This window comes from Trachypithecus francoisi, unplaced genomic scaffold, assembly GCF_009764315.1.
Source record: "Trachypithecus francoisi isolate TF-2019V2 unplaced genomic scaffold, Tfra_2.0 Lachesis_group4, whole genome shotgun sequence".
In the NCBI taxonomy this organism is placed as follows: Eukaryota; Metazoa; Chordata; class Mammalia; order Primates; family Cercopithecidae; genus Trachypithecus; species Trachypithecus francoisi.
In genome coordinates, this window is record NW_022681469.1 from 52,585,097 (window position 1) to 52,613,009 (window position 27,913).

General features: G+C 43.1%; 1 long non-coding RNA gene across 1 annotated transcript; it reads right to left on the reverse strand.

Annotated features, from left to right (window-relative positions):
- Positions 1–16,073: 16,073 nt before the first annotated feature.
- Positions 16,074–27,418, reverse strand: LOC117073757. The gene is made up of 2 exons (XR_004433341.1): positions 27,361–27,418; positions 16,074–16,322 (listed from the first exon to the last, which is right to left on the reverse strand). It is a non-coding gene; the product is annotated as an uncharacterized LOC117073757 (long non-coding RNA).
- Between the last annotated feature and the right edge of the window lie 495 nt (positions 27,419–27,913).

A 27,913-nucleotide genomic window follows, 5' to 3' on the forward strand; every position in this document is an offset into this window, starting at 1 on the left:
GGTGTTGAAGAGTAGTTGCAGTCTGAATTTCAGGGAGACTGAGTTGTGTTTGCATTTGGAAAATAGAGATAATGGTCAATAGGGATGGATGAGGACAAAATGAGAATGGATATGAAAGGATATGAAAGTGCTTTAAAAACACTTTAAGCTTCATGTAAGTTAAAGAATTGTTTTTATTTTTATGCCTAAACCCTCCTTATTGTGAGGTAATCCGGCAAACAGGGACACACCAGACCTGGAGGTTTTTTGCTTCTTTTTGTGTTTTTCATTTGCTTCTATCAGGCTAGGGAAAAGAACATGCTGGATCCTTCACAGATCTTCTTATGCTAATCCTCTCTGTGGAGTTCTTGGAGTTGACACTGGCTATAAAGCCAGTTGTTGATCTGTACCCCTCCTTTTGTCATAAATGAAAGGTACAATCTGGCACTGAACATTTTTATCTCCCTGTATAATCTGATGACTTGTTCTGCCAAGAAAAATTGATTGCAGCATTCATTATCAATGACTTTATTTTTCAAGTTTTTATACTTCTTTGACATCTAAAAGTAGCCAATAAAATCACCGAAGATACACTTGATGAGAATGTATCAAACGCTTTAGCGTGTACATCCAACATTTTAAAAATCCTCTGTTAATTATTTTTTCAGTTTAAAGTAATCAGGAGCTTGGCATTGAAATGATCTCTGAACTTAGAAACTGGCTCTTGAGTGAAACTTCAACTTCTTTGTGTTTAATTAGATTTCAGTTACTCCACTTAAAAAAGGTCACCTAAATTTGGAAAAGACAACCAATTTTTTTTTTTTTTTGAGATGGAGTCTCACTTTGTCACCCAGGCCGGAATGCAGTGGCACAACCTCAGCTCACTGCAAGCACTGCCTCCTGGGTTCATGCCATTCTCCTGCCTCAGCCTCCTGAGTAGCTGGGACTACAGGCATCCACCATCATGCCTGGCTAATTTTTTGTATTTTTAGTAGAGCTGGGGTTTTGCTGTGTTTTAGCGAGGATGGTCTCGATCTCTTGACCTCGTGAACCACCTGCCTTGGCCTCCCAGAGTGTTGGGATTACAGGCGTGAGCCACCGCGCCTGGCCGCATTTACCCATACTTTCACCACAGCACACCAAAGAAAAATCTTGAGTCCTCAATAAAAAGGCAATTATATTTTAATGGATTAGGCTTTGATTGCTTGTCTCAGCGGCTTTATAAACTTGCTGTGTGCAAATATTTTAGACTGTGTGCCCCTAGTTTTCTTTGTGGTAATAATGAAACTGTGTTTCCCACGGGTCTATTAGAGGTGCTATAGATTGAATAAGAAAATGTCTACAAAGGGCCGGGAGCGGTGGCTCACGCCTGTAATCCCAGTACTTTGGGAGGCCAAGGCTGGCGGATCACCTGAGGTCAGGAGTTTGAGACCAGCCTGGCCAACATGGTGAAACCCAATCTCTACTAAAAATACAAAAATTAGCCAGGCATGGTGGTCAAAAATTAGCCAGACACCTGTGGCCCCAGCTAGTAGGGAGGCTGAGGCAGGAGAATCACTTGAACTCAGGAGGCAGAGATTGCAGTGAGCTGAGATTGTGCCACTGCACTCCAGCCTGGGTGAGAAAGCGAAACTCCGTCTCAGAAAAAAAAGAAAGAAAGAAAGAAAATGTCTATAAAGCTCTTAGAGTAGCCAGGCACTGTGGCTCACGCCTGTAATCCCAGCACTTTGGGAGGCCAAGCCAGGCAGATTACCTGAGGTCAGGAGTTTGAGACCAACTCCTCTCAAAGCCAGGAGCCTGGCCAACATGGTGAAACCCCGTCGCTACTAAAAATACAAAAAAAGTTAGCCAGGCGTAGTGGTGCACACCTGTAATCCCAGCTACTTGGGAGGAGAATCGCTTGAACTGGGGAGGCGGAGCTTGCAGTGAGCCGAGATTGTGCTATTGTACTGCAGCCTGAGCGACAAAAGGGAAACTCCGTCTAAAATTAAAAAAAAAAAAAGTTATTAGAGTATCTAGAGATATCTGGGTCATACATGAAAGTGTCTGTTTCTAGAGAGCCAAGGGAGAATAAGACGGGTGACTCAAGGAGCGAGCTCAATGAGTCAAGGCAGGGGAGCCTGAAAGGAGCCCTGAGAAATGTGAACCGGAGTTGCATGGGCTTCCTGAGCTGCCACGCTTCCCATGACAGTATGACGCTGTCAGGCTGCATAGTATTCATAGCATTCCTTCGTTCCCATGGAAAATGGAGGCCAGTTCTAGATTATGGCTGAGAACTAGATACAAGATTCCAGATGTTCTGTGAACCATGTCAACTTAGTTTACATACAGATACTGAGCAAAATGAGAAAAATATTTTAGCTAAAGATTATAACCCAGAACATCTCACATGGACCATGATTGAAACACAAACTGAATTCCCTTTTCATTTTTATTTTTTTTGACTCCCAACAATGTATAAGTAGCCAGATTTTTTTTTTTTTAGAGCAAGTGTCACCTTCATTTTTGTGGCCTTTCTCACATAGCTGCATGGAAATTTTAAATATGATGGAACTATGGCAATACTGTTTTTCCTTACTGCTGAAAGTATCACTGAATGAGCTTTGCATTACAGTAAAATAACACCCTGAGCTGTCACGTTCCCATAGTTGTCTCTGAAAGTAAAAGCTGTGATCACATCCAAGTTTAGAAATAGGGGAAGTGGGACTGAGATAGGGAAGGCTATCGAAGCTGCCACTGTTGTAACTGCTGCTACAGTCGCGCTGATAAAGACAAGGGGAAGCAGGCCAGCCTGACATTCTGGGCTTTAAAGCCCTGGCTCTACCAGCAGGAGAGAAAAATAGCAGCTCTGAAGGATTTATCAGAAAACTTTTTTAAGAACAATGTTATGGAAGATGAACTGGTCTCATATCTCCAGTGTTTCTAGCAAAAACAGCTTCCATTCTTATCTCAGGTAGAACGACCACACTAAGAATTTAAGACATCTCATAGGGATATCTGCCCAAAGCCTCTAAGGTGTGAGTCATTGTCAGAATTTTTAGGAAAAGACAGTTGACTGAATAATGAACTTTCAGGAAGGCATTTACTAGCCTTCAGTTATGGGGGACTTGCAGAAAATGAAATTTTATCTCCAGATCTAGCTAACACACGAATTCCTTTGAAGGAGTCGTTACAGAATGCTTTTCTGTTCAATGAGGACATTTTCAGGGCTGAGGGACCTAGCTACAACACATGACTGAAGAGAAGCGAGCTAGTGATTTTTCCCTCCTATGTTTTCTCCTTACTCAATAGTCCTTATTCTCTTTTAAACTGTTGTCAAGAAATAATTTAATCAACTCGTTTCTCCAAAGAAGCAGAAAGAGCAAATAATGAACAAGGTTCCATATGTTTTCTTTCTCAGGGGTATTTTCATTAGGGGACTAAGGAATGAAACTGCGTATAGAATTGCAAGCATCAGCTAGCCCAGTGGGGAGGTATTTGGGCAGCAAGCCAAATGTCGCCCATTCTACATAATTGTCCCTCTCCTTCTTTTTATTTTTTGAGATGGAGTCTCACTCTATCGCCCAGGCTGGAGTGCAGTGGTGCGATCTTGGCTCACTGCAAGCTCTGCCTCCCAGGTTCACGCCATTCTCCTGCCTCAGCCTCCTGAGTAGCTGGGACTGCAGGTGCCCACCACCATGCCTGGCTAATTTTTTAAAAATATTTTTAGTAGAGATGGGGTTTCACCACCTTAGCCAGGATGGTCTCGATCTCCTGACCTCGTGATTCGCCCACCTCAGCCTTCCAAAGTGCTGGGATTACAGGCGTGAGCCATCGTGCCCAGCTGTCCCTCTCCCTCCTAACAAGGTAGACCTGAAGGGTTCCTGCTAACATGGTAGACATCTCTCTTACAGCCCCTTCAGAAATCACAGCCAGGTGCAGTGACTAACACCTGTAATCCCAAAACTTTGGGAGGCCGAGGTGGGTGGATCGCGAGGTCAGGAGTTCAAGACCAGTCTGGCTATGGTGAAACCCCATCTCCACTAAAAATACAAAAAATTAGCCGGGCGTGGTGGCAGGCACCCGTAATCCCGCCACTTGGGAGGCTGAGGCGGAGAATTGCTTGAATCTGCGAGGCAGAGGTTGCAATGAGCCAAGATCATACCACTGCACTCCAGCCTGGGTGACAGCAAGACTCTGTCTCAGAAAAAAAGAAAGAAATCACAGTTGGATATCTACGTTATGTGTCAGGATAAATGGCTGAGTGGAGGAGGCATTTCCTAATGCCCTCTCTGTCTCTTAAGAGTTGGGGGCAAATGTGACTTTACAGCAATTATATAACAGTTTCCAAGCTGAAGCCTACCTTTGGAGGGGTAGGCTTATACCTGGGAGAGAGGTCCTTGCTCTCTCATACCTGGGAGAGAGGTCCTTGCTGAAGAGGGTCTCTGCCTTTCCACAGGATGATTGCTATAAAGAAAGCAAATGGGCTGGGTGCGGTGGCTTATGCCTGTAATCCCAACACTTTGGGAGGCTGAGGTGGGTGGATCACTTGAAGTCAGGAGTTCGAGACCAGCCTGGTCAACATGGCAAAACCCTGTCTCTACTAAAAATGCAAAAATTAGCCAGGTGTGGTAGTGCATGCCTGTAGTCCCAGCTACTTGGGAGGCTGAGACACGAGAATCGCTTGAACCTGGGAGGCAGAGGTTGCAGTGACCCAAGATAGCACCACTCTACTCCAACCTAGGGGACAGAGTGAGACTCCATCTCAAAGAAAAAGGAAAGCAAATAAAAAAATTTATTACGTAGATTATAGTAAGGAATACTAATGCAACATTAAGTATGAAACTGCCCTCCTTCTGTTTATTCAGAAAATGCAAGACTTTCTTCATAGTAATGTCCCCGCTACTTGTATATCATGGACTAATTTGTCTTACTTTGCATCCTTGTGAAGCTTGTCAACTAACATCAGAAGGAACCCCCCAAAAGGAGTGTGCAGATTGCATAGAGTCGTTGTATCAGAATCTCTGCACACCCGTTTCTCTATTTCCCTGACAAATCTAACAATCAAGGACACCTGTTCTTTCAAATGTTATAATCCTACCCCGTAACTGACACTTTGGACGCTTCAGGTTGAAGAATTAGAAGTCACATTGTTTTTGAGGGAAAATGGTTTACAATAAATGCCATTAGAGACATTTGAATAAAATGTTTTTGGAACAGAAAGAAGGAAATAATCAACTCTAAGGGGAAGGAAATTATATTGACAGTAACAATAATAATGGTAGCTACTATTCAGCTATTCAGTTAGCCCTCAAATGTACACTAGTCCTTCATTTTGAGACAGAAATGTTCTGTTTCAAATGGGGGAGGAGGGTAGGAGACAATTCTCTGCCAATGTTGCTGCTGATTGCATAATGAACTTTCAGGAAGACATTTATTAACCTTCTTTGTCTCACCTGCTTCACCTGTATAATGAGGGTGCTGATACCAGTGTATCACAAGTTTATAGGAAAACTTCAAATAAAAACAAATGCAGAGAAGCACTAATCTGTTTCCTGATAAATAGTAGTGAGCAGCAGTAAAGGTATTGCTCTGTGTGTTGACATTGCCAATATGTCTTGGCATTGGTTATGGGTGTTGAAATAAGTTACACAAGCTTTTTTGGAGGTGAATTTTGGCTTTTTGAAATACTGGCACATTTTTAGTAATTTAGAATTGAAAAGGTTCAAATAACTTTATTAGATTCTGATATAGTCAGCCAAGTTCAGCACAGAAAACCAGGCTAGAAGGAGGGATACAAGGTTGAAGTTGGCCAGATCTCTGCCCTCAAGACCCTTCCGACCTAGTAGGAGGAATAGGTGTTTAACCAAAATACTAGTGTCATAAGAGACCTAAAAATAAAATATTGGATTGGCAAGGAAAGAATATAAATTCTAGGTGTGAGGATTAAAGAAGGAAATTGTACCGGCAATAACAACAACAGTGATAGTAACAGCTTCAGTTTTTTAAGAGTATGCTATATTCAGGATACACGAAAAATGTTATCACATGTACTCCCCACTATGGACTGAATCCTTATTGCCCTCCCCCTCCAAATGTACATGTTGAATCCCTAATTCCCAATGTGATGATGGTATTTGAAGGTAGGGTCTTTGGGAAATAATTAGATCATGAGGGTGGAGCCCTCATGAATGGGATTAGTGTCCCTATAAGTAAAATACACAAAAGAGATAATCTCTCTCTCTCCACTATGTGAGGATACAGCAGAAGGTGGTTATAAGCAAACCAGGAAGAGGGCCCTCACTAGACATTGAATCTGCTGGCACCTTGACTATGGACTTTCAAGCCTCCAGAATTCTTGTTTTTTTGAGATGGAGTCTCGCTCTGTTGCCCAGGCTGGAGTGCAGTGGTATGATCTTGGCTCACTGCAATCTCCATCTCCTGGGTTCAAGTGATTCTCCTGCCTCAGCTTCCCAAGTAGCTGGGATTACAGGTGCCCGCCACCATGCCTGGCTAATTTTTGTACTTTTAGTAGAGATAGGGTTTTGCCATGCTGGCCAGGTTGATCTCAAACTCCTGACCCCAGGTGATCCATCTGCCTCAGCCTCCCTAAGTGCTGGGAGGCGTGAGCCACCACACCCAGCCAAGCCTGCAAAATTCTGAGAAATAAATGTTTGTTGTTTAAACTGCCAGTCTATGGCATTTGTTATAGCAGCCTGAGCAAAGTCCTTCCCTCCAAAATTCTATGAAATAATTATTCTCTCTCTCTTTTTTTTTTTTTAACAGATGCAAAAATAGAGGCTTAGACAGAGAAAATAACTTGCACAAGGTGATCTGGCTGGAAAAAAAAGTGGACCCCAAGTATTGAGTTTGGATCTGTCTAATATCAAAAGCTGTGTTCTTTCTACCCTGCCACATCGTATCTCAGCAACAATGCTGTTCATTTTGTTTTGTTTTGTTTTTGAGTCAGAGTCTTGCTCTGTTACCCAGGCTGGAGTGCAGTGGTGTGATCTCAGCTCACTGCAATCTCCGCCTCCCGGGTTCAAGCCATTCTCCTGCCTCAGCCTCCTGAGTAGCTGGGACTACAGGTGCCCACCACCACGCCTGGCTAATTTTTTGTATTTTTAGTAGAGACAGGGTATCACTGTGTTAGCCAGGATGGTCTTGATCTCCTGACTTCGTGTCTGCCCCCTTCGGCCTCCCAAAGTGCTGGAATTACAGGTGTGAGCCACCAAACCCAGCCAACAATGCTGTTCTAAAACCATGTTATAGTGATGTCAAAACAATTGTGATACTTTTAATGAGACAATTTCCCTGACACCAGCCATGACTCTGTGATACCTCTCTGTGGCCATTCAAAGTCCACTGAAGCAAGGATCTTGACCTAGAACCAGCAGCTAGCAGGGCTTTCTCTCTCTCTCTCTCTCTCTCTTTTAGAGAGGGTTGGGGAGTGGAGAATAACTCCATCCAACCATTCTTATGAGCACAGCAGCTACTAACATTTCATGCCTTCTTTAATAGAACCATTTTCTTTGAATGTCTCTTAGGAGACTCTTCCCTGAGAATAAATAGGCACACTGGAATCTTTACTATATTTAAAATGACTATACATATATATATATATTTTTCTTTTTGAGACAGAGTCTAGCTCTGTCATCCAGGCTGGAGTGCAGTGGTGTGATCTTGGCTCACTGCAACCTCCACCTCCCGAGTTCAAGCAATTCTTGTGCCTCAGCCTCTCGAGTAGCTGGGACTACAGGCATGTACCACCACGCCTGGCTAATTTTTTGTATTTTTAGTAGAGATGGGGTTTCACCATATTGCCCAGGCTGGTCTTGAACTCCTGACCTCAAGCCATCCTCCTGCCTCAGCCTCCCAAAGCGCTACGATTACAGGTGTAAGTCACCACGCCCGGCCTAAAATGACTATATTTTCTAAGACACACATTCTGAATAAATAATTTTTTTCCTGATTACTGAGTTTTTTATATGAAAATTCTTAAAAAGATATGAAAATTGTAAAACCATTTAGCTATGGTTTTTAAATCAAATTCTTATACTAAAAAGAGTAAAAATTATGGAAAAGTGGAGGTACTTTGGGACTATGCTGTATTTTACGATACAAAATAAATTTAAAACCTTAAAATGGGATCGTTTTCATCCTTGCGTGAACAAATTTAAAGAACAATATATTCTTATATTATTCTTATTTTAGGATCTGATAGCAAGAAAAAAATCTTCTGATCAATGTGATGGCATTTTAGAAACATTAGCACAAATTAAATAAGAAGTTGTATATAAAGAAGTATGATTCTGCTGTGATCAGCACAATGCCTAACAACTGTGTTATCTGACCAGCCCACTGCTGGTTTTTAAAACCCCAAAATGAAGAAGAAGAAGAAGAAGAAGAAGGAGGAGGAGAGAGGGAGAGGGAGCGGCAGAGGGGGAGGGGGAGAGGGAGGGGAAGAAGGGGAAGGAGAAGGAGAAGGAACCTTTGTTTTCTCCATTGTGGTCAGTGGCCTAAATTCTTATTCAAAGCCATAGTCACCAGGGCAGTTCCAAGAAGGCTACCATAGCTACAAAGAATAAGAAATGATTCTACTTTGCTACTATAATTTTTTTGGTTTCTTTTTTTTGTTTGTTTGTTTGCTTGTTTTTTTCTTTGAGAGACAAGATCTTGCTCTGTTGCCAGGGCTGGAGCACTGTGGTACAATCATGACTCACTGCAGCCTCAAACTCCTGGGGTCAAGCAATCCTCCTGCCCCAGCCTCTCGAGTAGCTAGGACTGCAGGTGACCACCACCATGCCCAGCTAATTTTGTAAAAAGTATTTTTAGAAATGGGGGTCTCACCATGTTGCCCAGGCTGGTCTCGAACTTCTTGCCTCAAGCGAACCTCCTGGCTCAGCCTCTATCAGGTTTTAAAATTTTACTTTAGCCTTTGCAATGGATTTTAAATTGTGCCAGTCATCTTTTATTAGTCAGACCCAGGGGATTTTTATTGTTATTTTGAACCAGATCTATTTTTGCTTAATTCTATGGGAACCACACATAGTTTGTACATTTGCCAGAAATTTATTTTCCAATGAATATTACTCCATTCTAAATAAGTGCATTCTGCATTTTCATACTGGAACATAGTAGGGGTAAGTTCAATTAGGAACATTCGTTTTTAAATTATATGATGTAGCTTGAACTTTCTTCTAAGTCTAACCTGCTGCTAACTAAAAGTAAGTTAGGGTTTTGCTTATTGTTTTTCAAAGTAATACATTTTAAACAAAGACAATCTTTTATTATTTATTTTTTAGACAGAGTCTTGCTCTGTCCCCCAGGCTGGAGTGCAGTGGCAAATCGCATCTCACTGCAACCTCCATCTCCTGGGTTCAAGCGATTCTCCTGCCTCAGCTTCCAGAGTAGCTGGGACTAGAGGCATGTGCCACCACACCCGGCTAAGTTTTTTGTATTTTTAGTAGAGATGCGGTTTCACCATGCTGGTCAGGCTGGTCTCAAACTCCTGACCTCAAATGATCTGCTCGCCTCAGCCTCCCAAAATGCTGGCGTTATAGGTGTGAGTCACCACGCTCGGACAAAAACAACTTTTAAAAAAGTCATTAAGAACTGCTTTGTTACAGCAGTGTGTCTCATCTGTTGACTATACCACAGCTTTGAATTGTATAACCGCTTAATGTGTGTTCATACATAGAGCTAACCAGCAGATAACATTATGTTAACCACAATAACCAGAAAATTAGTATCACTTGTCCTTCTGTTGAACACAAAAAAGGAAATATTTTCTCACCTAACTTTTGGAGCATGATTTATATGGAAAGCTTGAGCTTGTTCCCAGAGGTGGGAAGACCTCTTGCTCTACTGCATGGGGTGTCTGAATATGGAATATTAAGACTGTGTCGCTTTAACCTGAGAAAAGCAGCATATTTTCACTTGCAGCAAAGCTTAACTTCCAGGACTGGAAGAAAAAAAGAGGCAATCTTATTACAAGACAGAACCTTCATGTGTCTCAGACCCTGAGGGATTCATAGATGTTATATTTTATTCAGTGGAACAACAGAATCTTTGAGCAAAACTGTTGAAGCAAAATCTTTAGAAAATGATGAATCCTTCACTAAAGCTTAAAACAAACATGGAAATAAAATTACAAAGCTCCTACAAAGACTGTAGAAAAGAACACCAGGGGGCCGGGCGCGGTGGCTCAAGCCTGTAATCCCAGCACTTTGGAAGGCCGAGACGGGTGGATCACGAGGTCAGGAAATCGAGACCATCCTGGCTAACATGGTGAAACCCCGTCTCTACTAAAAAAATACAAAAAATTAGCCGGGCGATGTGGCGGGCGCCTGTAGTCCCAGCTACTCGGGAGGCTGAGGCGAGAGAATGGCATAAACCCGGGAGGCGGAGCTTGCAGTGAGCTGAGATCCGGCCACTGCACTCCAGCCTGGGCGACAGAGCGAGACTCCGTCTCAAAAAAAAAAAAAAAGAAAAAAAAAAAAAAAGAAAAGAACACCAGGGAGAAAACGGAGGGGATTTTTAGTAAATGTCATTTATTCTGTTGTCAAAAAAGAAAATAAAGGGAGTTTCTTTGGTTGGTTTGGTTTTCTATTGTAGAGATGTAGACCACAGAAGACTGTGTGACCTAAACTAGCCACGAGAATAGTTATTTGCCCAAACATCTAAGGCATGAAATCAAATTTTATGTTTTGTTTAAGCTTTCAAATGGACAGAGATTTTTTTTTTAAATGTACCTTTTACATAGAGAAAATGATAAAGAGTGAAATGTAAATGATCCACAATTCCACTGGCTAGATAACTCTGTTGATATTTTTATTTTTACTTTTTGAGACGAAGTCTCGCTCTGTCACCCAGGCTGGAGTGCAGTGGCACCATCTTGGCTCACTGCAAGCTCCACCTCCCAGGTTCACACCATCCTCCTGCCTCAGCCTCCGGAGTAGCTGGAACTACAGGCGCCCACCACCATGCCCATCTAATTTTTTGTATTTTTAGTAGAAACGAGGTTTCACTCTGTTAGCCAGGATGGTCTCGATCTCCTGACCTCATGATCTGCCCACCTTGGCCTCCCAAAGTGCTAGGATTATAGGCGTGAGGCACTGCACCCGGCCAACATTTTAAAAATTAGAAGTAATACAAACACATATTTTTACAAATTCAAATATTAGTAAGTTCTGAGAGGTGTAAATGAAAAAAGATGTGTTCCTCCCCTCCCTTCTCTTCACCCCTCCTTAATGACCAACCTGTTTCTCCAAAAGAGAAAGTGTTAACAATTGCTGTGTATCCTTGCATGAAAGGGAGTATGTCTCAGGATACCAGCACATACCCTAAGATATATGCTGGGGTATGTGTGTGTGTGTGTGTGTGTTTAATTAAGATTTTTCTTTTCACAAAGCGTATGCTATTCCATTGTACATTCATTTTTTTATTTAATATTATATATTTAGTATTATATTTACAGATCTTCCCATATCAGCATACGCAAAGCTATTACATAAGTTTTAAAGACTCGATTTTTATACCAGATTATTTTTAACAGCTGTAAAATAGTTCATTACACAGTGTGCCATAAATATATAATCAGTTCTCTATTGACTAACATTTAAGTTTTTTGTAATTTTTGTGAGTATATCTGTGAAGACTTAGCAGTTGAATAGCCGTGAAATAATGTCAACATTTTAAAATTTTATAGATATTATCTAATTTATTGAGTGAGCTTTCTCTCCCACTAACAGTATTTGAGAGTTACTGTTTCTCTAGATGAGGTATTATCAAATTTTAAATTTTTACTCAAGAGAAATTCTCTTGAGTTTAGAGTACTCTTATTTAATTCTTTTTTTAAATGAATGGACTTTTTTTTTTTTTGAGACGGAGTCTCGCTTTATCGCCAGGCTGTAGTGCAGTGGCACCATCTCGGCTCACTGCAAGTTCTGCCTTCCGGGTTCACACCATTCTCCTGCTTCAGCCTCCCAAGAAGCTGGGACTATGGGCGTCTGCCACCACACCTGGCTAATTTTTTGTATTTTTAGTAGAGAGGGGGTTTCACTGTGTTAGTCAGGCTGGTCTTGATCTCCTGACCTGGGGATTACAGGCATGAGCCCAGTCAATGGATGGACATTTTAACTAAAGTAAACCAGAGTATACTTGTTTTTGAAGTATATGTTGTCTTAACACAGTGATTTGTGGACCTGTGGGGGAAAAAATAAAATACTTTAAGATTGGATTGGCAAAGGTGGCTAACACCAGAGTAAAACTTTGTAGGCCAATAAGTTTTAGGAAGCTTTCTAAAGATTAAATTAAACTGATAAGTCATATGATCAAAAGCTGACGTGCAGCTGAGAGGAGGAGAAATGGGGAGTTGTTTAATGGGTATAGGGTTTCAGTTTTGCAAGATGAAAACAGTCCTGGAGATTGGTTGCAAAACAATGTGAATGTACGAAACACCACTGAATTTCACACTTAAAAATGGTAAAGATAGTAAATTTTGTGTGTGTTTTACCACAATTTACAAAAAACTAATGTACGAGATCATGCATCCCTAGAGAAAGAAGACAACTATTTAAGTATAGTTTCAAGAGTATAGGGGAAGAACTTCTACCAGAAACTCAGTCAAATACCTTCAGGGGCCAGTTAATATTGTTACACAATCAGAAAGGGCTCAGAAAGCAAAGATCCCCAGTAATGGATTTAAATTTAACCTAAGGCACAAATGACTACTATCTGCAGCAGTAATCTCCCCTCTTGTGCTGTGGAATAGTTGCCCTACCAGGGCATTTCCCCGTCAGGGAAAGTATCCGTTTTCTTGAGCCTAATCAAACGTTTCTCAAATAAACTTGCAGTCATAGCCTTCAATCCCAACGACCAGATTAGCACCTGGAATGAAGATGCTGAAGATGAAAACCTAGTTATGACCAAGGGGCTCAGTTCATTCATTCATAGGTCAGGTCTGACATACACCATTGTTTACAAGCACTCTATAATTATTTTTGTCATCCCTGACAGCCACCTTGTGAGAAAAACCAGACTAAAAGGGACAGTGTGGTCTCCAGAATCTAGAGAAAATAATAACACTTTTGTTCACAATGACTCTGAGACTCAGGTACTGATTGCCAGAGCAGACAAATCACTGTTATAAAAATAAAATACATTTATCTTGGAAAGGTGACTCACTATGAATGCTAGGGAATTATCTAATTAAAGTGTTTCACAAATAGAATAAGACCATTTCTCGAATATTCAATGGAAGTTGGATAGCTGCTTGCTGATAGTACAGAGCAGAGCATCTCAACGTTGGCTGAAAATTGGAATCACTTGGGGATCTTTTAAAAGTCTGATTCCCTGGGGTCATCCCAGACCAATTAATCAGAGTCCCTGAGGTGGGTCTCCAGGTGATTTCAAAGTGCAGCTGAGGCACAAAGGTTCTCAATTTCAGTGTGCATAATCCTTGGGGGGCTTGCCTCCACCTGTCTGCGATCCCAAAGAAATTTGGTTTCGTAGGTGTGGGATTTTCTCACAGATCTACAGTCACACATGCATCTCAGGTGATGTTGATGCAGATGATCTCTGGTCCACATGTGACTACTGCTACCAGACTGAAGTTCCTGATTTTTCATCCTCATCACTTACCTTTTCTGCTTCTCCATAAATCTGCTCCCCTGGGCTTTGTTCTTGTGACTCTTCACCCCAAGCTAATGATTTTTATTGCTTTGCCCTGGACTATGCCTGAGATCTTCACTATTACTTACAATGAGTGGATCCAAACCTGCCACATCATCCGATGAAGTCCTGACCAGGGCTGAAAAGAATGGAAAGATGAAAAGATGATGTCATGGTTTCCCATGTCATGCTTTTGCTAACAACTAACTCCTGGATTCATACTTTTAAAAAATAAGAACACAATATTCAACACTCACCCACATCAGAATGTAATATTAGGGCTGTTCTACTGAGTCACAATTAACCCGCTGCCTACCATGAAGGTGAAAATATTTTTAGCCATGCTTGCTAGAGTTAGCCCTCTAAAGTTTGTATTTGCATTTTTTCTTTAGAAGCTTTGTCATTAAATGCTATCATCATTATTTTTGACCACTGCTCAAGTTAATGTCATTGGCAAATGATGAGCACATGTATGTTCCATGATTCAAGTTGTCAAGAGAAATTTTAAACATTCTGATCTCAGAACAGATCCTGTATGTTCAAATTTTGTATTTCTCCCAGGCTCACCTAGAACTCTATATGCCTATTTGAATAATCATAGCCCAGTTTAGGGTGCTCAGAGTCAATGTTTCAGAGCAAAAATATAATGGGCTTTGGGTAAGATAAACCTATTTCAGACTTCCAGCTCTATTTCTCAGTAGGTAGGTGACCTTAGGCAATAACTTAATCTTACAGAGTCTCATGTTTTTTCTTCTTTGGAAATGTGCAACTACAAATCCTCCCTCAAAAGGGTATTACATGAAATGAAAAAGTGTTTAACACATTGACCATCTTACTGTATTTATAGTGTCAGTTATACATGATACTATGTTTATAATATTTACATATTTATAGTATCTATAAATATTGGTAGTTTTTCCTTTCATGTGATATATGATAGATAACATGCATAGATGAGAGTACATATATGGATATTTTTCCTTTTTTCTTTTTTTTTGAGACGGAGTCTCACACTGTCGCCCAGGCTGGAGTGCAGTGGAGCGATCTCGGCTCACTGCAAGCTCTGCCTCCTGGGTTCACGCCATTCTTCTGCCTCACCCTCCCAAGTAGCTGGGACTACAGGTGCCCACCACCACGCCTGGCTCATTTTTTTTTTGTATTTTTAGTAGAGATGGGGTTTCACCATGTTAGCCAGGATGGTCTTGATCTCCTGACCTCATGATCCGCCCGCCTCGGCCTACCAAAGTGCTGGGATTACAGGCGTGAGCCACCGTGCCCAGCCTACATATGAATGTTTTTCTAACTTAATCTGCTCAAAGAAATTAAGGGAAATGAAAAATAATTCAAACTAGCATTGTACTAACCCTCAGAAGGTCATTCAACCAAAGGTGACTGGATTATGCTTGAGCATCAGGTGATGTTGGGCAGGGGGCACTGGGTGCTGGATGGGAGCCAGACCAGGAACTCTTGGCCATGGCCAAGAATGAGGCTCAGGGTGAAGCCAAGGAGACCAACCAGAGCCAAAGAGGGGCAGATGCCAGTGCTTGAAGGCAGTGAGGGCTCAACACTGAGCAGCAGTAGCCTTCAGAGAACCTGGAAAATGCCTAGAAGAGGCAAAGGGTCAGCTGCAAGGAACAGATCAGGAGCCCAAGAGACTGCGTCAGGGGAGAGAGAGCAGCCAGGGCCAGGAGGGACTCTGGAGCAGCACAGCCCCAGGCTGTGGTCGTCTATGAGACAGGTTACAGTCTGTCCTCCAGAGCCACTCTTGTCTTTTTATATGAACACAGCTAAACTTCTGTTCTCATATTCTGCTTTTTGGTAGGCTTTTTTGGGTGGGTATAAATGTATTCTTCTATAATTAGACACACTGCACTAGGAAGAGTAGGCTAAATAACTCCAAAATCTCAGTGATTTAATAGAATAAAAGTGTATTATAAACTCCTATCACAGTCCACTATAAGTAGGTGGGGAGTATTGTAGGGAGGGGACCCTGCTTTAGGCAATTATCCAGGGATCCAGGTTCCTTTCATCTGGTGGCTCTGACATTCCCAGCAGGGATTCCTAATTTCTTTTTTTTTTCTGATTCCTTTCTTTTGTTATGAATTTTCTTGGAAGTTTAGTGAAGTCTATGGACCCTATCTCAGTATGAGGTTTTCAACTGGATAAAGTAAAATACACAATGTTATAAAGGAAGCCGATTAAATCAAATTACTTTTATGAAAATAATTACAATGTAAAATTTTGATAGCTAATAGATGTGTTTCCATATTAATGTCCATTGTTTTTCACAGGAGGCATCTGCCTGCTGCAGCTCCCCAAGATTCATGGGAGTGCTCCTGCTAACCCTGAGTCCAGGCCAGTGCCATAGCTGGGTGCCCACTACACGCTTCGTATAATGTTCCATCACCTATTGCTGCAGAACAAACTGGCCCCAAACTCAGTGACTTCAAACAACCATTTTATTTTGCTCATGATTTGGTGGTCAGGAATTTGGAAAGATCTTAGCTGGGCAATTTGTCTAGGATCTGCATAGTATCCACTAAGACAGCTGCTAGATGATGGAGTTCCAAGATGGTTTCTTCACTCACACGTTTGGCACCTCGGTGCTTCTTGGCCACAATCACCACATGGCTCGGGTTCCTCACAGCATGGCGGTTTCAGGGTAGTCATACTTCTTAGATGGCAGCTGGCTTCCAAAAGCAAGTGTTCCAAGAGTGGAAATCGAGTATAAATATGGATATTTTTCTAACTCAGTCTAAGAAATTACAAGAAAGGAAGAATAATTCAAACTTGTGTTGTAATACTAAGCCTCAGAAAGTCACTCAACAAAGGGTGACTGGGTTATCCTCCAGCATTAGCAGTGTTGAGCAGGGACCACAGCATCACTTCTGCTGTAGTCTACTAGTCAAAGCAGTCATCGAATTCATCCAGAGTCGAGGAGGAACGGACACAGTCCTCACCTCTCAATGGGAGGGACTTCAAAGAATTTGTAGTTGACTTTAATCTGCCATACATTTTTAAAAATCTCATTTAATCTGTATAATAACACTATGAAGTAGGTGTCACAGTCCCCGTTTTACTGATGAGGTTTGACCATGCCTTGTCCAAAGACATGTAAGGAGGAGTACTGTGTAACTTTTAAAGATGTCCCTTATGACTCAAGGATGTCAAAAAATTTAAAGTGAAATATCCTTAAAGAAAGGGCTCTTTATCTCTTCTGCTGAATGCCATGCAGATGTGATCACTGGCACTCAAGCAGCCATTCTGAAACCTGAGGGAGCATGCTAAGGTGGAGGAGTAGTAATACAGATGGAGCCCCAGTCTTGACGATCATGGAGGTGCCATACCTGCCTTGGGCAGCTGCCTCTGGACTTCATTTAAAAATGAGAGAAGGAAACAAATTTATTCTTTGGTCTAAGCCACTGTTATTTGGGGAATATCTGTTTCTTACAGTTGAACCTAATCCTAAATAACATAGAAGAGCTGTATACATTGGGGATATGAGTATCAACTTTGTCATGACAGCTTCATGTCAGTGATATGGAAGTACAAGGAAGCAGAAAATCATTAACAAATTGAAATAACTTTATGGAGAAGACGTATCCTAGAGCAGCTCAAGAAAGAGAGGACGCCTGGGCAACATACTGAGACCCCATCTCTAACAAAAAAATAAAAAGTTAGCTAAGCACAGTCGTGCATGTCTGTGGTCCCAGCTACCTTGGAGGCTGAGGTGGGAGGATCGTTTGAACCCAGGAGGTTGAGGTTGCAATGAGCTGTGATCATACCACTGCAGAGTGAGACCCTGTCTCAAGAAAGTAAGAGAAAGAGAAAGAAGGAAGGAAGGAAGGAAGGAAGGAAGGAAGGAAGGAAGGAAGGAAGGAAGGAAGGAAGAAAGAAAGAAAGAAAGAAAGAAAGAAAGAAAGAAAGAAAGAAAGAAAGAAAGAAAGAAAGAGAAAGAAAGAGAGAGAAAGAAAGAGAGGAAAACTCAATGTATTTGTCCACTTAAAAATATTTCAGGTTGGCCGGGCATGGTGGCTCATGCCTGTAATCCCAGCACTTTGGGAGGCTGAGGCGGGCAGATCACGAGGTCAGGAGATAGAGACCCATCCTGGCTAATACAGTGAAACCCCATCTCTATAAAAAATACAAAAAAAAAAAAAAAACAAATTAGCTGGGCATGGTGGTGGGCACCTGTAGTCCCAGCTACTGGGGAGGCTGAGGCAGGAGAATGGCACGAGCCTGGGAGGTGGAGCTTGCCGTGAGCTGAGATCGTGCCACTGCACTCCAGCCTGGGTGACAGAGCGAGACTCCGTCTCAAAAAAAAAAAAAAAAAAAAAAAAATGTCAGGTGACTAACATATTTGCCAAGGAACTGGAGATAATTTTAGGTGAACTCAAAAACCTTTGGTGTTTTTAACACATACGAATAGGAATGCCCTGAGGGGCACTTATTTTTTTTTTTTTTTTTTTGAGACGGAGTCTCGCTCTGTCGCCCGCCTGGAGTGCAGTGGCCGGATCTCAGCTCACTGCAAGCTTCGCCTCCCGGGTTTACGCCATTCTCCTGCCTCAGCCTCCCGAGTAGCTGGGACTACAGGCGCCAGCCACCTCGCCCGGCTAGCTTTTTTGTATTTTTTAGTAGAGACGGGGTTTCACCGTGTTAGCCAGGATGGTCTCGAACTCCTGACCTCGTGATTCGCCCGTCTCGGCCTCCCAAAGTGCTGGGATTACAGGCTTGAGCCACCGCGCCCGGCCCTGAGGGGCACTTATAAGCTGTGGTCTCCCATGCTGCTTGACCATTCCAGCTTTTTTGCTTCACTCATTCCGGATTTAAAATCTTGGGCAGGAGCATCTGATTGGCCAAGACTGAGTTATACACATGAGCCAAAACTTCCAGGCATGGTAAATCAAGGATCAGGCTCTTCCACTAAGACCTATATGAGGGGGAATATCATAAACATAGGAAAGAGGCCCTTCAGATACCCTACAAATCTCCAGTACACTTGGCATGCAGTCCCTCCCAGCAGTCACTGTCATATAAGTGAAACCAAAGGCTATGTGGGGGGCTGAGGGTTGAGGGAGGAATTTTTTGTTTGAATCCACACACCAGGGCATGTGTTTGCACTCAGAAGGGTATTCTCCATTCATGTGCATTAGTGATATTGGGGACGTGGGGAGGGGCTGTAAGGAATGTTGGTTCATGAGATTTTTAAACATTTTTAGCACCAGCTTGTGAAGGAAGTGTGAGCTACTTCCTTCTCTCATACCAGATGCCTCCTTAAGTCTTTTGATTTCTTCCTTCCCATCAACATGCTCATTAACAAATTCAGAAAATATGGATTTGATTAAGTAAATGGATAAACAGATGCCAAACCTGGGTGGAATAACAAACAAAACTAGTGATTTTTGCATAGAATTGGTTTTAGGCCCAGTATTCTTACTTCTTTTGGTGGTTCGCATAGTGGAATAGAAAGGTAACTTATAACATTTCCAGAATAAATTTTCAGCATGAGAAGAGATAGGCCCTCAATTTGGAATGGTTTAGATTTAGTAGGAGAAGTTATCAGAAATCATCCTTAGAAATGAGATTCATTTGCTGGAATGAGAAATCACCTCTTTGAGTGTCAATTTCCCACATTGAGGGAAGTGGCCTAGATAGAGCCCAGAGTTCCTTCTAGTCTTGTCTTTAAGTAGTACGACGATGAAGAAAAACCATATGAATATGATAGTCAGGGCTGAAAAACGTTCAGTAGTTTTTAGTGGTTTATATGTTATTAAGGTGAAACGATTGTAAATGAAAAACCATCTACAGTTTAATTCAGTGGTAGCTCTTATCTGTGGGTCAGCATTCTTAGTTGCAAACAAGAAAAATTCTAATTTAAGCAAAAAAGCAATTTGTTGAAAGGAACTTGGACAAGTCACAGAATTTCCAGGAAAGCCAGGCTCAAGACTCAGGTGAGAATAAGAGCCCAAATTATGCCACAGAACAGAAGATGGGACACACCTGTTATTGTCAGTAAATGCTGGATGTCCCTGTTGGCTTCATAAGGCACAGATAAATTCTTAAGCATCGCAGCTGCTTTGCTTCATTTTTTTTCTAGATTTAAAGTTCTGGGAAGGAGTAGCTGATTTTGCACCGAGGCCCAAATTTCCAGGGATGTTGAAATTAAGGATTGGACTCTTCCACAAAGACCTATACAATGGGGAACTCCCCTAAACATAGGAAAAGGCCCCTTCAAATTCCCTACAAATTTCTACCACATCTGGCATACCGAGGATCATCTCTACCAGTCCAGAGGTGGGAAGAGAAGAGATAGCTTTTCCTAAAAGTCATTATATTATTCTACAAGGGAAGAAGCAAACATCTCTATTTATTTAGAGTTTCACCTCCTAAAAAGGCACAGAACTGAAAAACATGTGCTTCTTGATGCATTGAAGTTTAATAATCCATTAGATATGTGGAGAACACATTAAGTCTGTCGGGATAGAAATAGTGAATGTTTGTTTCAGTTTTTGTAGCCCAGCTTCTGAACTTCCTTCTTATATCTGCAAACAAGAATTCTTTACTTTGTACAGAAATCTTCACTGTGTGCTTTACTGTGATGTATAGGTTGCTATTATTTGACAAGCTGAAAATTCAAGATACATTCCTTCTTAGCTTCCATTACAGCTGTGTCTTGGGTACATGATATAGACACTACAACCAGACGTGCCTGCCCAGACCTTGGATTGGGAGCTGGGGATACCAATGGGGATGGTCAGGAAAGCTCTCTGGCAGTGGAGCAGTAGAGGTGGTAATACTGGTGGCTGCCCCAAGTGCTGAGGGCCAGTGGTGTTAGCAGTACAGGTGTCCAATGTTTGGTAGTGGTCAAGAGGTGTCCTCTGTAAGCCAGTTCTGCAGTATGATTTTAAATGGTTTTGCTGGTTGCATAACCTTGATCTTAATTGTCCAGTCATTCTGGTGATTCTGATACCCAGTGCTCTCTTTTAAAGATCTGTTTCTTTTCTTTTTTTTTTTTTTTTTTGAGATGGAGTCTCACTCGTCGCCCAGGCTGGAGTGCAGTGGCGCGATCTCGGCTCACTGCAAGCTCTGTCTCCCGGGTTCATGCCATTCTCCTGCCTCAGCCTCTCAAGTATCTGGGACTACAGGTGACTGCCACCATGCCCGGCTAATTTTTTGTATTTTTAGTACAGACGGGCTTTCACCGCGTTAGCCAGGATGGTCTCCATCTCCTGACCTCGTGATCCGCCCACCTCGGCCTCCCAAAGTGCTGGGTTACAAGCCTGAGCCACTATGCCCGGCCAATGATCTATTTCTTTCAAGTAAACCAGAGCAGGCCTCTGTGAACTAAAACTCTGATTGATACCTTAGTATCCTCTCAAAATATCCAGCCTAGGGCCTGATATCCAGTAGGAGCATGGTAACTATTTGTTGCACACAGACAGGAAGAAAAGAAGGAAAGAAAAGGAAGGAAAGAAAGAAAAAGGGTAGAGCACGTAGTTTAGAAGCTTATTGTTTTATCATAATTTGTAATTGTGAGGGGTTGGGTTCACCCAAAAAGAAAAATAGAGGGTATCTGGATAGTTTACTGCAAAGTCACAAGGACAACGAAAATTAGAGATTTATTTTGAGAGAGTCAAAATAATAGATGTGATTTGGCCTTAAAAGAAAATTCAGGGTCGGGCGCAGTGGCTCGTGCCTGTAATCCCAACACTTTGGGAGGCCAAGTTGGGCAGATCACTTGAGGTCAGGAGTTCAAGACCAGCCTGGCCAAATGGTGAAACCCTGACTCTACTAAAAATACAAAAATTAGCCAGGCATGATGGTGCATGCCTGTAATCCCAGCTACTCGGGAGGTTGAGGCACGAGAATCATTTGAACCTGGGAGGTAGACATTGCAGTGAGCTGAGATGGCACTGAAACAGGAATTAAAAGAAATTAAAGAATGTGTAAGCAAAAACTCAGTTGTATGTAAGAAAACCCAATTCCCCTTGATGAAGAGAAAGAGTTGGGGTCCTTAAAATTAACTGCCTGTTTTTCTGTGGCTAGTGAGCCTTATCTCTCTATTTCCCAGGCATTGTGAAGACTCTGTTTCTCTAGCTGTGCAGCTGCAAGGTCACTAGACAGATAATCTCAAGTCATAAAACATATTGTTCCTTAAAAAGTAAGAAATAATGTAATGCATGTCTCAATTGAATAACCGTCTTTGTTTCTCGCTTCTGTAATATGCTTCCCCCTGCACAGATCTCCCCCCACCCCACGAAATGCTTAAAAGGTAGCTTGACTCTTTGTTCAGAGCTCAGTCCTTTGGATGTTAATGCAACTGGGTCGGTGCACCTAAATAATTAAATAATTCCTCCTCAACCCTTCGGTCTCTCTGCTTCCTTAATTATCCTGCAGCAGCGCCACTGCACTTCAGCGTAGGCAACAGAGTGAGAGTCTGTCTCAAGAATAATAATAATAAATAAAAAATATAAAACTCAGGTGCAGAAATAAAAATGTATGTATTATATAGGTTCTGCTACATGTAATAGATACTCCAAATAACTGTTTTAAATAAGATGAAAATTTATTTCTTTCTTATGTTACAGTAAGAAGTAGATGATAAGAGAGATGGTGTGGATGTTTTATTTCATGAAGTCATTCAGGGATCCAAGTGTCTTCTTCTTATTCTATAATACTTAACATATTGCCCTTACCTGCATGGTCCAGTATGGTGCACCATCATATCTATCTCTCTGTTCCAAGGAGCAGGATAGAAAATGGAGGCATGAGGTGGGGCACAGTGGCTCACGCCTGTAATCCCAGCACTTTGGGAGGCCAAGGTGGGCAGATCACGAGGTCAGGAGTTCGAGACCAGCCTGACCAACATAGTGAAACCCCATCTCTACTAAGAATACAACAATTAGGCATGGTGGCACATGCCTGTAATCCCAGCTACTCAGGAGGCTGAGGCAGGAGAATCGCTTGAACCCAGGAGGTGGAGGTTGCAGTGAGCCGAGATCATGCCACTGCACTCCAGCCTGGTGACAGAGTGAGACTCTGTCTCAAAAAAAAAAAGAAAGAAAGAAAATGGTGGCATGATGGGAACGCCCCTTTCATTATGACACATCCCAGAAGTTAAACATTTTACTTCCCATCACCTGCAATTGACCAGCTCTTAGTGACGTGGCCACACTTAACTGTAAGGGAGGCCGAACAATGCAATCTTTTTTTTGTTTTGTTTTTGGACATGGGATCTTGCTATGTTACTCAGGCTGGGCTTGAACTCCTGGGCTTAAGCAATCCTCCCTTCTCAGCCTCCTGAGTAGCTGGGACTACAAGTGTTCACCACTGCACCTAGCTAACAATGCAGTCTTTATACCGAACCTCCATGCAAATGTCTACCAATAAAAGGTTCTATCGCTATAAAAGACGGGGAGAAAAGATATTGGAATGCAGCCAGAAATCTCTGCTTCAATAAATAGCAGACACACTTTAACATACAGAATTAGAAGAGAATATAATGGAATTTTCTCTGAGGGTTGCTGAACATAGCTGAATATGAGAAATGCCTCCAGATGTCATAAAATAGGACATTCTTCATTTATAATGAAATAGGGTGAGAAAAGGGACAGGTTATGCTCAGTCTCAGGCTTAATGTCTATATTCAGAAAAGAAAAGGGTAAAAGACTGGACTGAATGAAAGTTTAAAGGTCTTTCTCAGGGCAAATTGCTAAAGTGAAGAGCTGTATGCTTGGCAGAATGTAGTGTGCCTACCCAAACATTCCTCTGGGCCTTTGTAGAAAATGTAATGGCCCATAAGGAGGTCAAAGAGGCCTCGGGGCTAGAGGAGACAGAGAAAATACCAAGGGAAATTACAGATGACAAATGCAAGGGCAAATTGGGTGCAAGTTCAAAACTGTGGAAACAGCATGGAGAGATGGAGGGCATGTGTATGTCTGAGTTATCTTGCAACATACTACTAGGGGCAAAGAGTAATGGGGCTCTAAGCCACTGGTGGTAAAGGCAGAGAGCAGTGTCCAGAGAATGACAGCTGGGGCAGAACCTCCTGGGGCCACTGCTAACCCGCTGACAGGCTCCTGGGCTGACTCTTCTGAATTGTACTTTTTTTTTTTTTACTTTTGAAATGGAGTTTCGCTCTGTCCCCCAGGCCGGAGTTCAGTGGTGCAATTTCAGCTCACTGCAACCTCTGCCTCCCGGGTTCAAGCGTTTCTCCTGCCTCAGCCTCCCGAGTAGCTGGGACTACAGGCACCCGCCCTCACGCCTGGCCAATTTTTTTTTGTATTTTTAGTAGAGACAGGGTTTCACCATGTTGGCCAGGCTGGTCTCGAACTCCTGACCTCAGGTGATCTTCCTGCCTCAGCCTCCCAAAGTGCTGGGATTACAGGCATGAGCCACTGCCCCTGGCCCTGAATTGTACTTTCTGAAGCAGTCTTAAAGCAGCCAATTTCCTACAAGCATGGTAATGCTTGGCCCATCTTCACCATTGTAACTGTCTGTAAAAGCTTTAGATAGACATCATTCCCCCATCTCATGCTCTCAGGTTGATTATAAAGATATACATGTCACCCAAGCCACCTACGTGTGTCATAGGGTGCCCTGGTTTAGTGTGTTTTTGTTCCATTCTTGGCCTATTGCAATTAATTTAAGGTGAGGTAAATCCAAGGAAAAATATGGCTGAAGGTCTACTTATTGTTATTTCTAGTGCAATAACATCTTGTAAATTCTTCCCTACTCTACCACTGAACAACAGCTCAATAGCTTCATTTGACATCCCCATGGACACAACAGAATGGCCGTCTCAAGTTTTCCACTCTTCTTTCCTTTTTAGTAACTTACCTTCAGACTTCTCCAAGCAGTGTTTTTAGCCATGTAAGTTCTAAGTGCCTGTAAGTGCTATGATATCCCAAGTTGAGAAGATTATACACCCCGTTTGTGGATATTTAACTGTTTCTCCTTTGTGGCTTCCTTGACTCTCTCTTCTTTTCCATTTGACTTTATTTCTCACGTGTCTACCTGTCTCAGATCTGGTGTCAGGGGTTGAGGGCACAGGCTCTCCATTCAGACTGCCTGGATTGAATTCTTCCTCTTCTGCTTATTTTCTGGGGCCTATGGGCACAAGACTTAACCTATCTGTGTCTGCCTTCTCTATATGACTGAAACTGGTCCAGTTGTTCCATAGAGCCAATGTTTATGGTCCTTTTTCCTTTTTCTTTTCTTCTTTCTCTTGCTTTCTTCTTTTCTTTTTTTTGACAGGGTCTCACTCTGTTGCCCAGGCTTGAATGCAGTAATGTGATGACAGCTCACTGTAGCCTCAACCACCTGGGTTCAGGTGATTCTCCCACCTCAGCCTCCCATGTAGCTGGGACTACAGGCTTGTGCAACCACACCTGGTTAGTTTTTTGTATTTTTTTGTAATGACAGCATTTCACCATCTTGCTCAGGCTCAAGCAATCCACCTGCCTCAGCCTCCTAGAGTTCTAGAATTACAGGCATGTTTATGGTTTCTTCTGAATAAACATAGAAGTTGACCCTCTCAGCTTTGAAACTTGAGAAAGTTACATTTCTCTTACCTGAGTTCCTTTCTCAGAAAACCAAGTCAGGCTTCCCAGATAGTATCAAGGAACTGAAACTTAGTAGGTCACCACACCCAGACAATGAGACAGGCCAGACCCTTCACGGTCATGATTGACTAACAGGCCCTAGCTAATCAACTGCCTCCTGTTGACCAACTCCTCTTTCTTACCCCTCCCTAATTCCTGTTTTCCCACACTTGGTTACATTTCTTCCCTGCTATATACTCCCCTAATTTTAGTAGGCCAGGGAGATGGATTTGAGACTGATCTCCAATCTCCTCAGCTATAGCACCTGATTCAAGCCTTCTTCCCTGGCAATATTCATTGTTTCAGTGATTTGCTTTCTATGCGGCAAGTCACAGGACCCAGAGAGAACTCTTGACATTTTGGTAATACAATGATGATAATAATAGTATCTAGGATTGTTGTGAGGTTTAAATTATTTAATACATGTAAAGGGCTTAGGACAGTGCCTATGACATAGTAAGCACTCAATGAGTGTTAGCTATTATCACAGAAAAATTGACTACTATGGCCAGACGTGGTCGCTCATGCCTGTAATCCCAGCACTTTGGGAGGCCAAGGCGGGTGGATCACGAGGTCAGGAGATCGAGACCACCCTGGCTAACACGGTGAAACCCCGTCTCTACTAAAAATACAAAAAAATTAGCTGGGTGTCACAGCGGGTGCCTGTAGTCCCACCTACTCGTGAGGCTGAGGCAGGAGAATGGCGTGAACCCAGGAGGTAGAACTTGCAGTGAGCCGAGATCATGCTACTGCACTCCCACCTGAGCAACAGAGCGAGGCTCCATCCCAAAAAAATAAAAAGAAATAAAGAAAAATTGATTATTATTTCCAGAAATTCTTTGTAGGACTCTTCAATAGTGAGCATCTGTTGGTGCGCATAACATGCCTACCCTCCCTTGTTCTGGTAATAATGATAGGTGACAAAGTGCTAGCAGCCCTCACTCTCAGCGCCTCCTCGGCCTCAGCGTCCACTCTGGCTGGCGCTTGAGGGGCCCTTCAGCCTGCCACGGCACCGTGGGAGCCACTCTCTGGGCTGGCTGAGGCCGGAGCCCCCGCCCTCTGCTTGCCGGGAGGTGTGGAGGGAGAGGCACCGGCAGGAACTGGGGCTGCACACTGTGCTGGCGGACCAGTGTGAGTTCCCGCGGGCGTGGGCTCGGCGGGCCCTGCACACTGAGCGGCCGGCGGGCAGCGCCGGCCAAGGGCAGTGAGGGGCTTGCAGCTGTGGCGGTTGTGCCGGGTCCCCCAGCAGTGCCGGGTTTGAATGTCTCTTGGCAAGGCAGGGCTGGGGACCTGCAGCCCTCCGTGTCTGAGCTCCTCACCCTGCGGTGGGCTACCATGCGGCCTGAGCCTTCCCGACGGGCGCCACCCCCTGCTGCGTGGCGCCCGGTCCCATCGACAGCCCAAAGGCTGAAGAGTGCAGCCGCGGCTCAGGACTGGCGGGCAGCTCCACCTGCAGCCCTGGTGCAGGATCCACTGGGTGAAGTCAGCTGGGCTCCTTAACTGGATGAGGACTTGGAGAACTTGTATATGTAGCCAGAGGATCGTGTGTGCACCAATCACTGCTCTGTGTCTAGCTCAGGGTTTGTAAATTCACCAATCAGCACTCTGTGTCTAGCTCAAGGTTTGTAAATACACCAATCAGTACTCTGTGTCTAGCTCAAGGTTTGTAAAGGCACCAGTTGGTACTTTGTATCTAGCTAATTCTGTATCTAGCTAACTAGCACTCTATGACTCTGTGTCTAGCTCAATGATTGTAAACGTACCCATCAGCACTCTGTCAAATCAGACCAATCAGCTCTCTGTAAAGTGGGCCAATCAGCTCTCTGTAAAATGGACCAATCAGCAGGATGTGGGTGGTGCCAGATAAGGGAATAATAGCAGGCTACCCGAATCAGCAGTGGCAACCCGCTAGGGTCCCCTTTCCTACTGTGGGAGTGTAGATTTTTTTTGCTCTTTGCAATAAATCTTGTTGCTGCTCACTCTTTGGGTCCACCCTGCTGTTATGAGCTGTAACACTCACCACGAAGGTCTGCAGCTTCACTCCTGAAGCCAGCGAGACCACGAACCCTCCCGGAAGAACGAACAACTGCAGACGCGCTGCCTTTCTAAGAGCTGTAACACTCACCACAAAGGTCTGCAGCTTCATTCCTGACAGCAAGACCACGAACCCACCAGAAGGAAGAAGCTCCAGACACATCTGAACGTCTGAAGGAACAAACTCCGGACACACCATCTTTAAGAACTGTAACACTCACCGCGAGGGTCCACAGCTTCATTCTTGAAGTCAGTGAAACCAAGAACCCACCAATTCCGGACACAATAACACATTTCCTTACTCTGGGGAAGTACCATTCTACATGGTTTCGTTAGTCCTGGTCCCACTCAGGTCCCAGGGCATAGAGATGGGCATCTGACCCAAGGAGGGACAATCCTGTGGTTCTTCATTCCTTTAGTAGCAGTGACTGTTTCAAAGTGTGGGCCTGGAATCCAAGGAGGGCCAATCAGAATTATTTGAAGGTGACAGGCAGATGCTGGCCTAAAATAATCATTCTTCCTGCCAGGGCTGCTAAGCTGAGATAATGAAAGTTTTGTGATAAAAGGCAGTCATCTTCCCTGTATGCAAAGAGGAAGTCCATCTGAGATGGGAAGCAGTAAGGCCAAAACACAAAAGAAAGAAC